This window comes from Cinclus cinclus, chromosome 17 (genome assembly GCF_963662255.1).
Source record: "Cinclus cinclus chromosome 17, bCinCin1.1, whole genome shotgun sequence".
Lineage (NCBI taxonomy): Eukaryota > Metazoa > Chordata > Aves > Passeriformes > Cinclidae > Cinclus > Cinclus cinclus.
In genome coordinates, this window is record NC_085062.1 from 14487883 (window position 1) to 14502355 (window position 14473).

The following is a 14473-nucleotide window of genomic DNA, read 5'->3' on the forward strand; positions in this document are numbered from 1 at the left end:
CATTTGACACCAGGGGGCGTAAAAGGGCCAGGGATGAATTGTGACAGCATGGGGCCCAATAGAAACAAGGAACCATTATGCCACCGTGGAGGCCAAGAATCAAATGATTCATTGCGACATCAAGTGGCCTAAAAGGGCATGGGATGCATTGTGACACCACAGAGGTTAAGAGAAGCAAGGAACCATTGTGACCCAATGCAGGCTAACAATCTAATGATCCCTTGTGCCACCAGGGCGTATAAAAAGGGCCAGGGATGGATTGTTACAGCACGGGGACCAATAGAAGCAAGGATCTATTATGCCACCATGGAGGCCAAGAATCAAATGATTCATTGTGACATCAAGTGGCCTAAAAGTGCATGGGATGCATTGTGACAGCACAGGGGTTAAGAGAAGCAAGGATCCATTGTGACCCAATGGAGGCTAACAATCCCAGGATCCCATTTGACACCAGGTGGCGTAAAAGGGCCAGGGATGAATTGTGACAGCATGGGGCCCAATAGAAACAAGGAACCATTATGACACCATGGAGGCCAAGAATCAAATGGTTCATTGTGACATCAAGTGGCCTAAAAGGGCATGGGATGCATTGTGACACCACAGAGGTTAAGAGAAGCAAGGAATCATTGTGACCCAATGCAGGCTAACAATCTAATGATCCCTTGTGACACCAATGGGCCTAAAAGGGGCAGGGATGAATTGTGAAAGCATGGGGCCCAAGTAAAACCTGGTACAATTATGCCACCATGGAGGCCAAGAATCAAATGATTCATTGTGACATCAAGTGGCCTAAAAGGGCATGGGATGCATTGTGACAGCACAGGGGTTAAGAGAAGCAAGGAACCATTGTGACCCAATGCAGGCTAACAATCTAAGAATCCCTTTTGACACCAGGGGGCGCAAAAGGACCACAGATGAACTCTGACAGCATGGGGTCCTATAGATGCAAGGAAGCATTATGACACCATGAAGGCCAAGAATCAAATGGTTCATTGTGACATCTAGTGGCCTAAAAGGGCTTGGAATGCATTGTGACACCACAGAGGTTAAGAGAAGCAAGGAACCATTGTGACCCAATGCAGGCTAACAATCTAATGATCCTTTGTGGCACCAGGGGGTATAAAAAGTGCCAGGGATGGATTGTTACTGCACGGGGACCAATAGAAGCAAGGATCTATTATGCCACCGTGGAGGCCAAGAATCAAATGATTCATTGTGACATCAAGTGGCCTAAAAAGGCATGGGATGCATTGTGACAGCACAGGGGTTAAGAGAAGCAAGGATCCATTGTGACCCAATGGAGGCTAATAATCCCAGGATCCCATTTGACACCAGGGGGCGTAAAAGGGCCAGGGATGAATTGTGACAGCATGGGGCCCAATAGAAACAAGGAACCATTATGCCACCGTGGAGGCCAAGAATCAAATGATTCATTGCGACATCAAGTGGCCTAAAAGGGCATGGGATGCATTGTGACACCACAGAGGTTAAGAGAAGCAAGGAACCATTGTGACCCAATGCAGGCTAACAATCTAATGATCCCTTGTGACACCAATGGGCCTCTAAGGGGCAGGGATGAATTGTGAAAGCATGGGGCCCAAGTAAAACCTGGTACAATTATGCCACCATGGAGGCCAAGAATCAAATGATTCATTGTGACATCAAGTGGCCTAAAAGGGCATGGGATGCATTGTGACACCACAGAGGTTAAGAGAAGCAAGGAACCATTGTGACCCAAAGCAAGCTAACAATCTAATGATCCCTTGTGACACCAATGGGCCTAAAAGGGGCAGGGATGAATTGTGAAAGCATGGGGCCCAAGTAAAACCTGGTACAATTATGCCACCATGGAGGCCAAGAATCAAATGATTCATTGTGACATCAAGTGGCCTAAAAGGGCATGGGATGCATTGTGACACCACAGAGGTTAAGAGAAGCAAGGAACCATTGTGACCCAATGCAGGCTAACAATCTAATGATCCCTTGTGACACCAATGGGCCTAAAAGTGGCAGGGATGAATTGTGAAAGCATGGGGCCCAAGTAAAACCTGGTACAATTATGCCACCATGGAGGCCAAGAATCAAATGATTCATTGTGACATCAAGTGGCCTAAAAGGGCATGGGATGCATTGTGACACCACAGGGGTTAAGAGAAGCAAGGATCCATTGTGACCCAATGCAGGCTAACAATCTAAGAATCCCACTTGACACCAGGGGGCGCAAAAGGACCACAGATGAACTCTGACAGCATGGGGTCCTATAGAAGCAAGGAACCATTATGACACCATGAAGGCCAAGAATCAAATGGTTCATTGTGACATCTAGTGGCCTAAAAGGGCTTGGAATGCATTGTGACACCACAGAGGTTAAGAGAAGCAAGGAACCATTGTGACCCAATGCAGGCTAACAATCTAATGATCCTTTGTGGCACCAGGGCGTATAAAAAGGGCCAGGGATGGATTGTTACAGCACGGGGACCAATAGAAGCAAGGATCTATTATGCCACCGTGGAGGCCAAGAATCAAATGATTCATTGTGACATCAAGTGGCCTAAAAAGGCATGGGATGCATTGTGACAGCACAGGGGTTAAGAGAAGCAAGGATCCATTGTGACCCAATGGAGGCTAATGATCCCAGGATCCCATTTGACACCAGGGGGCGTAAAAGGGCCAGGGATTAATTGTGACAGCATGGGGCCCAATAGAAAGAAGGAACCATTATGACACCATGGAGGCCAAGAATCAAATGATTCATTGTGACATCAAGTGGCCTAAAAGGGCATGGGATGCATTGTGACACCACAGAGGTTAAGAGAAGCAAGGAACCATTGTGACCCAATGCAGGCTAACAATCTAATGATCCCTTGTGGCACCAGGGGGTATAAAAAGGGCCAGGGATGGATTGTTACAGCACGGGGACCAATAGAAGCAAGGATCTATTATGCCACCATGGAGGCCAAGAATCAAATGATTCATTGTGACATCAAGTGGCCTAAAAGGGCATGGGATGCATTGTGACAGCACAGGGGTTAAGAGAAGCAAGGAACCATTGTGACCCAATGCAGGCTAACAATCTAAGAATCCCTTTTGACACCAGGGGGCGCAAAAGGACCACGGATGAACCTTGACAGTGTGGGGACCTATAGAAGCAAGGAACCATTATGACACCATGAAGGCCAAGAATCAAATGATTCATTGTGACATCTAGTGGCCTAAACGGGCTTGGAATGCATTGTGACACCACAGAGGTTAAGAGAAGCAAGGAACCATTGTGACCCAATGCAGGCTAACAATCTAATGATCCCTTGTGGCACCAGGGCGTATAAAAAGGGCCAGGGATGGATTGTTACAGCACGGGGACCAATAGAAGCAAGGATCTATTATGCCACCATGGAGGCCAAGAATCAAATGATTCATTGTGACATCAAGTGGCCTAAAAGCGCATGGGATGCATTGTGACAGCACAGGGGTTAAGAGAAGCAAGGATCCATTGTGACCCAATGGAGGCTAATAATTCCAGCATCCCATTTGACACCAGGTGGCGTAAAAGGGCCAGGGATGAATTGTGACAGCATGGGGCCCTATAGAAAGAAGGAACCATTATGACACCATGGAGGCCAAGAATCAAATGATTCATTGTGACATCAAGTGGCCTAAAAGGGCATGGGATGCATTGTGACACCACAGAGGTTAAGAGAAGCAAGGAACCATTGTGACCCAATGCAGGCTAACAATCTAAGAATCCCTTTTGACACCAGGGGGCGCAAAAGGACCACGGATGAACTCTGACAGCATGGGGACCTATAGAACCAAGGAACCATTATGACACCATGAAGGCCAAGAATCAAATGGTTCATTGTGACATCAAGTGGCCTAAAAGGGCTTGGAATGCATTGTGACACCACAGAGGTTAAGAGAAGCAAGGAACCATTGTGACCCAATGCAGGCTAACAATCTAATGATCCCTTGTGGCACCAGGGGGTATAAAAAGGGCCAGGGATGGATTGTTACAGCACGGGGACCAATAGAAGCAAGGATCTATTATGCCACCATGGAGGCCAAGAATCAAATGATTCATTGTGACATCAAGTGGCCTAAAAGGGCATGGGATGCATTGTGACACCACAGGGGTTAAGAGAAGCAAGGATCCATTGTGACCCAATGGAGGCTAATAATCCCAGGATCCCATTTGACACCAGGGGGCGTAAAAGGGCCAGGGATGAATTGTGACAGCATGGGGCCCAATAGAAACAAGGAACCATTATGACACCATGGAGGCCAAGAATCAAATGATTCATTGTGACCTCAAGTGGCCTAAAAGGGCATGGGATGCATTGTGACACCACAGAGGTTAAGAGAAGCAAGGAACCATTGTGACCCAATGCAGGCTAACAATCTAATGATCCCTTTTGACACCAATGGGCCTAAAAGGGGCAGGGATGAATTGTGAAAGCATGGGGCCCAAGTAAAACCTGGTACAATTATGCCACCATGGAGGCCAAGAATCAAATGATTCATTGTGACATCAAGTGGCCTAAAAGGGCATGGGATGCATTGTGACAGGACAGGGGTTAAGAGAAGCAAGGAACCATTGTGACCCAATGCAGGCTAACAATCTAAGAATCCCTCTTGACACCAGGGGGCGCAAAAGGACCACGGATGAACTCTGACAGCATGTGGTCCTATAGAAGCAAGGAAGCATTATGACACCATGAAGGCCAAGAATCAAATGGTTCATTGTGACATCTAGTGGCCTAAAAGGGCTTGGAATGCATTGTGACACCACAGAGGTTAAGAGAAGCAAGGAACCATTGTGACCCAATGCAGGCTAACAATCTAATGATCCTTTGTGGCACCAGGGGGTATAAAAAGTGCCAGGGATGGATTGTTACAGCACGGGGACCAATAGAAGCAAGGATCTATTATGCCACCGTGGAGGCCAAGAATCAAATGATTCATTGTGACATCAAGTGGCCTAAAAAGGCATGGGATGCATTGTGACAGCACAGGGGTTAAGAGAAGCAAGGATCCATTGTGACCCAATGCAGGCTAATGATCCCAGGATCCCATTTGACACCACGTGGTGTGAAAGGGCCAGGGATGAATTGTGACAGCATGGGGCCCAATAGAAACAAGGAACCATTATGCCACCGTGGAGGCCAAGAATCAAATGATTCATTGCGACATCAAGTGGCCTAAAAGGGCATGGGATGCATTGTGACACCACAGAGGTTAAGAGAAGCAAGGAACCATTGTGACCCAATGCAGGCTAACAATCTAATGATCCCTTGTGGCACCAGGGCGTATAAAAAGGGCCAGGGATGGATTGTTACAGCACGGGGACCAATAGAAGCAAGGATCTATTATGCCACCATGGAGGCCAAGAATCAAATGATTCATTGTGACATCAAGTGGCCTAAAAGCGCATGGGATGCATTGTGACAGCACAGGGGTTAAGAGAAGCAAGGATCCATTGTGACCCAATGGAGGCTAATAATCCCAGGATCCCATTTGACACCAGGGGGCGTAAAAGGGCCAGGGATGAATTGTGACAGCATGGGGCCCAATAGAAACAAGGAACCATTATGACACCATGGAGGCCAAGAATCAAATGATTCATTGTGACATCAAGTGGCCTAAAAGGGCATGGGATGCATTGTGACACCACAGAAGTTAAGAGAAGCAAGGAACCATTGTGACCCAATGCAGGCTAACAATCTAATGATCCCTTGTGACACCAATGGGCCTATAAGGGGCAGGGATGAATTGTGAAAGCATGGGGCCCAAGTAAAACCTGGTACAATTATGCCACCATGGAGGCCAAGAATCAAATGATTCATTGTGACATCAAGTGGCCTAAAAGGGCATGGGATGCATTGTGACAGGACAGGGGTTAAGAGAAGCAAGGAACCATTGTGACCCAATGCAGGCTAACAATCTAAGAATCCCACTTGACACCAGGGGGCGCAAAAGGACCACAGATGAACTCTGACAGCATGGGGTCCTATAGAAGCAAGGAAGCATTATGACACCATGAAGGCCAAGAATCAAATGGTTCATTGTGACATCTAGTGGCCTAAAAGGGCTTGGAATGCATTGTGACACCACAGAGGTTAAGAGAAGCAAGGAACCATTGTGACCCAATGCAGGCTAACAATCTAATGATCCTTTGTGGCACCAGGGCGTATAAAAAGGGTCAGGGATGGATTGTTACAGCACGGGGACCAATAGAAGCAAGGATCTATTATGCCACCATGGAGGCCAAGAATCAAATGATTCATTGTGACATCAAGTGGCCTAAAAGCGCATGGGATGCATTGTGACAGCACAGGGGTTAAGAGAAGCAAGGATCCATTGTGACCCAATGGAGGCTAATAATCCCAGGATCCCATTTGACACCAGGAGGCGTTAAAGGGCCAGGGATGAATTGTGACAGCATGGGGCCCAATAGAAACAAGGAACCATTATGCCACCGTGGAGGCCAAGAATCAAATGATTCATTGTGACATCAAGTGGCCTAAAAGGGCATGGGATGCATTGTGACACCACAGAGGTTAAGAGAAGCAAGGAATCATTGTGACCCAATGCAGGCTAACAATCTAATGATCCCTTGTGACACCAATGGGCCTAAAAGGGGCAGGGATGAATTGTGAAAGCATGGGGCCCAAGTAAAACCTGGTACAATTATGCCACCATGGAGGCCAAGAATCAAATTATTCATTGTGACATCAAGTGGCCTAAAAGGGCATGGGATGCATTGTGACAGCACAGGGGTTAAGAGAAGCAAGGATCCATTGTGACCCAATGCAGGCTAACAATCTAAGAATCCCACTTGACACCAGGGGGCGCAAAAGGACCACAGATGAACTCTGACAGCATGGGGTCCTATAGAAGCAAGGAAGCATTATGACACCATGAAGGCCAAGAATCAAATGGTTCATTGTGACATCTAGTGGCCTAAAAGGGCTTGGAATGCATTGTGACACCACAGAGGTTAAGAGAAGCAAGGAACCATTGTGACCCAATGCAGGCTAACAATCTAATGATCCCTTGTGGCACCAGGGCGTATAAAAAGGGCCAGGGATGGATTGTTACAGCACGGGGACCAATAGAAGCAAGGATCTATTATGCCACCGTGGAGGCCAAGAATCAAATGATTCATTGTGACATCAAGTGGCCTAAAAAGGCATGGGATGCATTGTGACAGCACAGGGGTTAAGAGAAGCAAGGATCCATTGTGACCCAATGGAGGCTAATAATCCCAGGATCCCATTTGACACCAGGGGGCGTAAAAGGGCCAGGGATGAATTGTGACAGCATGGGGCCCAATAGAAACAAGGAACCATTATGACACCACGGAGGCCAAGAATCAAATGATTCATTGTGACATCAAGTGGCCTAAAAGGGCATGGGATGCATTGTGACACCACAGATGTTAAGAGAAGCAAGGAACCATTGTGACCCAATGCAGGCTAACAATCTAATGATCCCTTGTGACACCAATGGGCCTATAAGGGGCAGGGATGAATTGTGAAAGCATGGGGCCCAAGTAAAACCTGGTACAATTATGCCACCATGGAGGCCAAGAATCAAATGATTCATTGTGACATCAAGTGGCCTAAAAGGGCATGGGATGCATTGTGACACCACAGAGGTTAAGAGAAGCAAGGAACCATTGTGACCCAATGCAGGCTAACAATCTAATGATCCCTTGTGGCACCAGGGCGTATAAAAAGGGCCAGGGATGGATTGTTACAGCACGGGGACCAATAGAAGCAAGGATCTATTATGCCACCGTGGAGGCCAAGAATCAAATGATTCATTGTGACATCAAGTGGCCTAAAAAGGCATGGGATGCATTGTGACAGCACAGGGGTTAAGAGAAGCAAGGATCCATTGTGACCCAATGGAGGCTAATAATCCCAGGATCCCATTTGACACCAGGGGGCGTAAAAGGGCCAGGGATGAATTGTGACAGCATGGGGCCCAATAGAAACAAGGAACCATTATGACACCACGGAGGCCAAGAATCAAATGATTCATTGTGACATCAAGTGGCCTAAAAGGGCATGGGATGCATTGTGACACCACAGATGTTAAGAGAAGCAAGGAACCATTGTGACCCAATGCAGGCTAACAATCTAATGATCCCTTGTGACACCAATGGGCCTATAAGGGGCAGGGATGAATTGTGAAAGCATGGGGCCCAAGTAAAACCTGGTACAATTATGCCACCATGGAGGCCAAGAATCAAATGATTCATTGTGACATCAAGTGGCCTAAAAGGGCATGGGATGCATTGTGACACCACAGAGGTTAAGAGAAGCAAGGAACCATTGTGACCCAATGCAGGCTAACAATCTAATGATCCCTTTTGACACCAATGGGCCTAAAAGGGGCAGGGATGAATTGTGAAAGCATGGGGCCCAAGTAAAACCTGGTACAATTATGCCACCATGGAGGCCAAGAATCAAATGATTCATTGTGACATCAAGTGGCCTAAAAGGGCATGGGATGCATTGTGACAGGACAGGGGTTAAGAGAAGCAAGGAACCATTGTGACCCAATGCAGGCTAACAATCTAAGAATCCCTCTTGACACCAGGGGGCGCAAAAGGACCACGGATGAACTCTGACAGCATGTGGTCCTATAGAAGCAAGGAAGCATTATGACACCATGAAGGCCAAGAATCAAATGGTTCATTGTGACATCTAGTGGCCTAAAAGGGCTTGGAATGCATTGTGACACCACAGAGGTTAAGAGAAGCAAGGAACCATTGTGACCCAATGCAGGCTAACAATCTAATGATCCTTTGTGGCACCAGGGGGTATAAAAAGTGCCAGGGATGGATTGTTACAGCACGGGGACCAATAGAAGCAAGGATCTATTATGCCACCGTGGAGGCCAAGAATCAAATGATTCATTGTGACATCAAGTGGCCTAAAAAGGCATGGGATGCATTGTGACAGCACAGGGGTTAAGAGAAGCAAGGATCCATTGTGACCCAATGCAGGCTAATGATCCCAGGATCCCATTTGACACCAGGTGGTGTGAAAGGGCCAGGGATGAATTGTGACAGCATGGGGCCCAATAGAAACAAGGAACCATTATGCCACCGTGGAGGCCAAGAATCAAATGATTCATTGCGACATCAAGTGGCCTAAAAGGGCATGGGATGCATTGTGACACCACAGAGGTTAAGAGAAGCAAGGAACCATTGTGACCCAATGCAGGCTAACAATCTAATGATCCCTTGTGGCACCAGGGCGTATAAAAAGGGCCAGGGATGGATTGTTACAGCACGGGGACCAATAGAAGCAAGGATCTATTATGCCACCATGGAGGCCAAGAATCAAATGATTCATTGTGACATCAAGTGGCCTAAAAGCGCATGGGATGCATTGTGACAGCACAGGGGTTAAGAGAAGCAAGGATCCATTGTGACCCAATGGAGGCTAATAATCCCAGGATCCCATTTGACACCAGGGGGCGTAAAAGGGCCAGGGATGAATTGTGACAGCATGGGGCCCAATAGAAACAAGGAACCATTATGACACCATGGAGGCCAAGAATCAAATGATTCATTGTGACATCAAGTGGCCTAAAAGGGCATGGGATGCATTGTGACACCACAGAAGTTAAGAGAAGCAAGGAACCATTGTGACCCAATGCAGGCTAACAATCTAATGATCCCTTGTGACACCAATGGGCCTATAAGGGGCAGGGATGAATTGTGAAAGCATGGGGCCCAAGTAAAACCTGGTACAATTATGCCACCATGGAGGCCAAGAATCAAATGATTCATTGTGACATCAAGTGGCCTAAAAGGGCATGGGATGCATTGTGACAGGACAGGGGTTAAGAGAAGCAAGGAACCATTGTGACCCAATGCAGGCTAACAATCTAAGAATCCCACTTGACACCAGGGGGCGCAAAAGGACCACAGATGAACTCTGACAGCATGGGGTCCTATAGAAGCAAGGAAGCATTATGACACCATGAAGGCCAAGAATCAAATGGTTCATTGTGACATCTAGTGGCCTAAAAGGGCTTGGAATGCATTGTGACACCACAGAGGTTAAGAGAAGCAAGGAACCATTGTGACCCAATGCAGGCTAACAATCTAATGATCCTTTGTGGCACCAGGGCGTATAAAAAGGGTCAGGGATGGATTGTTACAGCACGGGGACCAATAGAAGCAAGGATCTATTATGCCACCATGGAGGCCAAGAATCAAATGATTCATTGTGACATCAAGTGGCCTAAAAGCGCATGGGATGCATTGTGACAGCACAGGGGTTAAGAGAAGCAAGGATCCATTGTGACCCAATGGAGGCTAATAATCCCAGGATCCCATTTGACACCAGGAGGCGTAAAAGGGCCAGGGATGAATTGTGACAGCATGGGGCCCAATAGAAACAAGGAACCATTATGCCACCGTGGAGGCCAAGAATCAAATGATTCATTGTGACATCAAGTGGCCTAAAAGGGCATGGGATGCATTGTGACAGCACAGGGGTTAAGAGAAGCAAGGATCCATTGTGACCCAATGCAGGCTAACAATCTAAGAATCCCACTTGACACCAGGGGGCGGAAAAGGACCACAGATGAACTCTGACAGCATGGGGTCCTATAGAAGCAAGGAAGCATTATGACACCATGAAGGCCAAGAATCAAATGGTTCATTGTGACATCTAGTGGCCTAAAAGGGCTTGGAATGCATTGTGACACCACAGAGGTTAAGAGAAGCAAGGAACCATTGTGACCCAATGCAGGCTAACAATCTAATGATCCCTTGTGGCACCAGGGCGTATAAAAAGGGCCAGGGATGGATTGTTACAGCACGGGGACCAATAGAAGCAAGGATCTATTATGCCACCGTGGAGGCCAAGAATCAAATGATTCATTGTGACATCAAGTGGCCTAAAAAGGCATGGGATGCATTGTGACAGCACAGGGGTTAAGAGAAGCAAGGATCCATTGTGACCCAATGGAGGCTAATAATCCCAGGATCCCATTTGACACCAGGGGGCGTAAAAGGGCCAGGGATGAATTGTGACAGCATGGGGCCCAATAGAAACAAGGAACCATTATGACACCACGGAGGCCAAGAATCAAATGATTCATTGTGACATCAAGTGGCCTAAAAGGGCATGGGATGCATTGTGACACCACAGATGTTAAGAGAAGCAAGGAACCATTGTGACCCAATGCAGGCTAACAATCTAATGATCCCTTGTGACACCAATGGGCCTATAAGGGGCAGGGATGAATTGTGAAAGCATGGGGCCCAAGTAAAACCTGGTACAATTATGCCACCATGGAGGCCAAGAATCAAATGATTCATTGTGACATCAAGTGGCCTAAAAGGGCATGGGATGCATTGTGACACCACAGAGGTTAAGAGAAGCAAGGAACCATTGTGACCCAATGCAGGCTAACAATCTAATGATCCCTTGTGGCACCAGGGCGTATAAAAAGGGCCAGGGATGGATTGTTACAGCACGGGGACCAATAGAAGCAAGGATCTATTATGCCACCGTGGAGGCCAAGAATCAAATGATTCATTGTGACATCAAGTGGCCTAAAAAGGCATGGGATGCATTGTGACAGCACAGGGGTTAAGAGAAGCAAGGATCCATTGTGACCCAATGGAGGCTAATAATCCCAGGATCCCATTTGACACCAGGGGGCGTAAAAGGGCCAGGGATGAATTGTGACAGCATGGGGCCCAATAGAAACAAGGAACCATTATGACACCACGGAGGCCAAGAATCAAATGATTCATTGTGACATCAAGTGGCCTAAAAGGGCATGGGATGCATTGTGACACCACAGATGTTAAGAGAAGCAAGGAACCATTGTGACCCAATGCAGGCTAACAATCTAATGATCCCTTGTGACACCAATGGCCCTATAAGGGGCAGGGATGAATTGTGAAAGCATGGGGCCCAAGTAAAACCTGGTACAATTATGCCACCATGGAGGCCAAGAATCAAATGATTCATTGTGACATCAAGTGGCCTAAAAGGGCATGGGATGCATTGTGACAGCACAGAGGTTAAGAGAAGCAAGGAACCATTGTGACGCAATGCAGGCTAACAATCTAATGATCCCTTGTGACACCAATGGGCCTAAAAGGGGCAGGGATGAATTGTGAAAGCATGGGGCCCAAGTAAAACCTGGTACAATTATGCCACCATGGAGGCCAAGAATCAAATGATTCATTGTGACATCAAGTGGCCTAAAAAGGCATGGGATGCATTGTGACAGCACAGGGGTTAAGAGAAGCAAGGATCCATTGTGACCCAATGGAGGCTAATGATCCCAGGATCCCATTTGACACCAGGGGGCGTAAAAGGGCCAGGGATGAATTGTGACAGCATGGGGCCCAATAGAAACGAGGAACCATTATGCCACCGTGGAGGCCAAGAATCAAATGATTCATTGCGACATCAAGTGGCCTAAAAGGGCATGGGATGCATTGTGACAGCACAGGGGTTAAGAGAAGCAAGGAACCATTGTGACCCAATGCAGGCTAACAATCTAATGATCCCTTGTGGCACCAGGGCGTATAAAAAGGGCCAGGGATGGATTGTTACAGCACCGGGACCAATAGAAGCAAGGATCTATTATGCCACCATGGAGGCCAAGAATCAAATGATTCATTGTGACATCAAGTGGCCTAAAAGTGCATGGGATGCATTGTGACAGGACAGGGGTTAAGAGAAGCAAGGATCCATTGTGACCCAATGGAGGCTAATAATCCCAGGATCCCATTTGACACCAGGTGGCGTAAAAGGGCCAGGGATGAATTGTGACAGCATGGGGCCCAATAGAAACAAGGAACCATTATGACACCATGGAGGCCAAGAATCAAATGATTCATTGTGACATCAAGTGGCCTAAAAGGGCATGGGATGCATTGTGACACCACAGAGGTTAAGAGAAGCAAGGAACCATTGTGACCCAATGCAGGCTAACAATCTAATGATCCCTTGTGACACCAATGGGCCTAAAAGGGGCAGGGATGAATTGTGAAAGCATGGGGCCCAAGTAAAACCTGGTACAATTATGCCACCATGGAGGCCAAGAATCAAATGATTCATTGTGACATCAAGTGGCCTAAAAGGGCATGGGATGCATTGTGACACCACAGGGGTTAAGAGAAGCAAGGATCCATTGTGACCCAATGCAGGCTAACAATCTAAGAATCCCACTTGACACCAGGGGGCGCAAAAGGACCACAGATGAACTCTGAGAGCATGGGGTCCTATAGAAGCAAGGAAGCATTATGACACCATGAAGGCCAAGAATCAAATGGTTCATTGTGACATCTAGTGGCCTAAAAGGGCTTGGAATGCATTGTGACACCACAGAGGTTAAGAGAAGCAAGGAACCATTGTGACCCAATGCAGGCTAACAATCTAATGATCCTTTGTGGCACCAGGGGGTATAAAAAGTGCCAGGGATGGATTGTTACAGCACGGGGACCAATAGAAGCAAGGATCTATTATGCCACCATGGAGGCCAAGAATCAAATGATTCATTGTGACATCATGTGGCCTAAAAGTGCATGGGATGCATTGTGACAGCACAGGGGTTAAGAGAAGCAAGGATCCATTGTGACCCAATGGAGGCTAATAATCCCAGGATCCCATTTGACACCAGGGGACGTAAAAGGGCCAGGGATGAATTGTGACAGCATGGGGCCCAATAGAAACAAGGAACCATTATGCCACCGTGGAGGCCAAGAATCAAATGATTCATTGTGATATCAAGTGGCCTAAAAGGGCATGGGATGCATTGTGACACCACAGAGGTTAAGAGAAGCAAGGAACCATTGTGACCCAATGCAGGCTAACAATCTAATGATCCCTTGTGGCACCAGGGCGTATAAAAAGGGCCAGGGTTGGATTGTTACAGCACGGGGACCAATAGAAGCAAGGATCTTTTATGCCACCATGGAGGCCAAGAATCAAATGATTCATTGTGACATCAAGTGGCCTAAAAGTGCATGGGATGCATTGTGACAGCACAGGGGTTAAGAGAAGCAAGGATCCATTGTGACCCAATGGAGGCTAATAATCCCAGGATCCCATTTGACACCAGGGGGCGTAAAAGGGCCAGGGATGAATTGTGACAGCATGGGGCCCAATAGAAACAAGGAACCATTATGACACCATGGAGGCCAAGAATCAAATGATTCATTGTGACATCAAGTGGCCTAAAAGGGCATGGGATGCATTGTGGCACCACAGAGGTTAAGAGAAGCAAGGAACCATTGTGACCCAATGCAGGCTAACAATCTAATGATCCCTTGTGACACCAATGGGCCTAAAAGGGGCAGGGATGAATTGTGAAAGCATGGGGCCCAAGTAAAACCTGGTACAATTATGCCACCATGGAGGCCAAGAATCAAATGATTCATTGTGACATCAAGTGGCCTAAAAGGGCATGGGATGCATTGTGA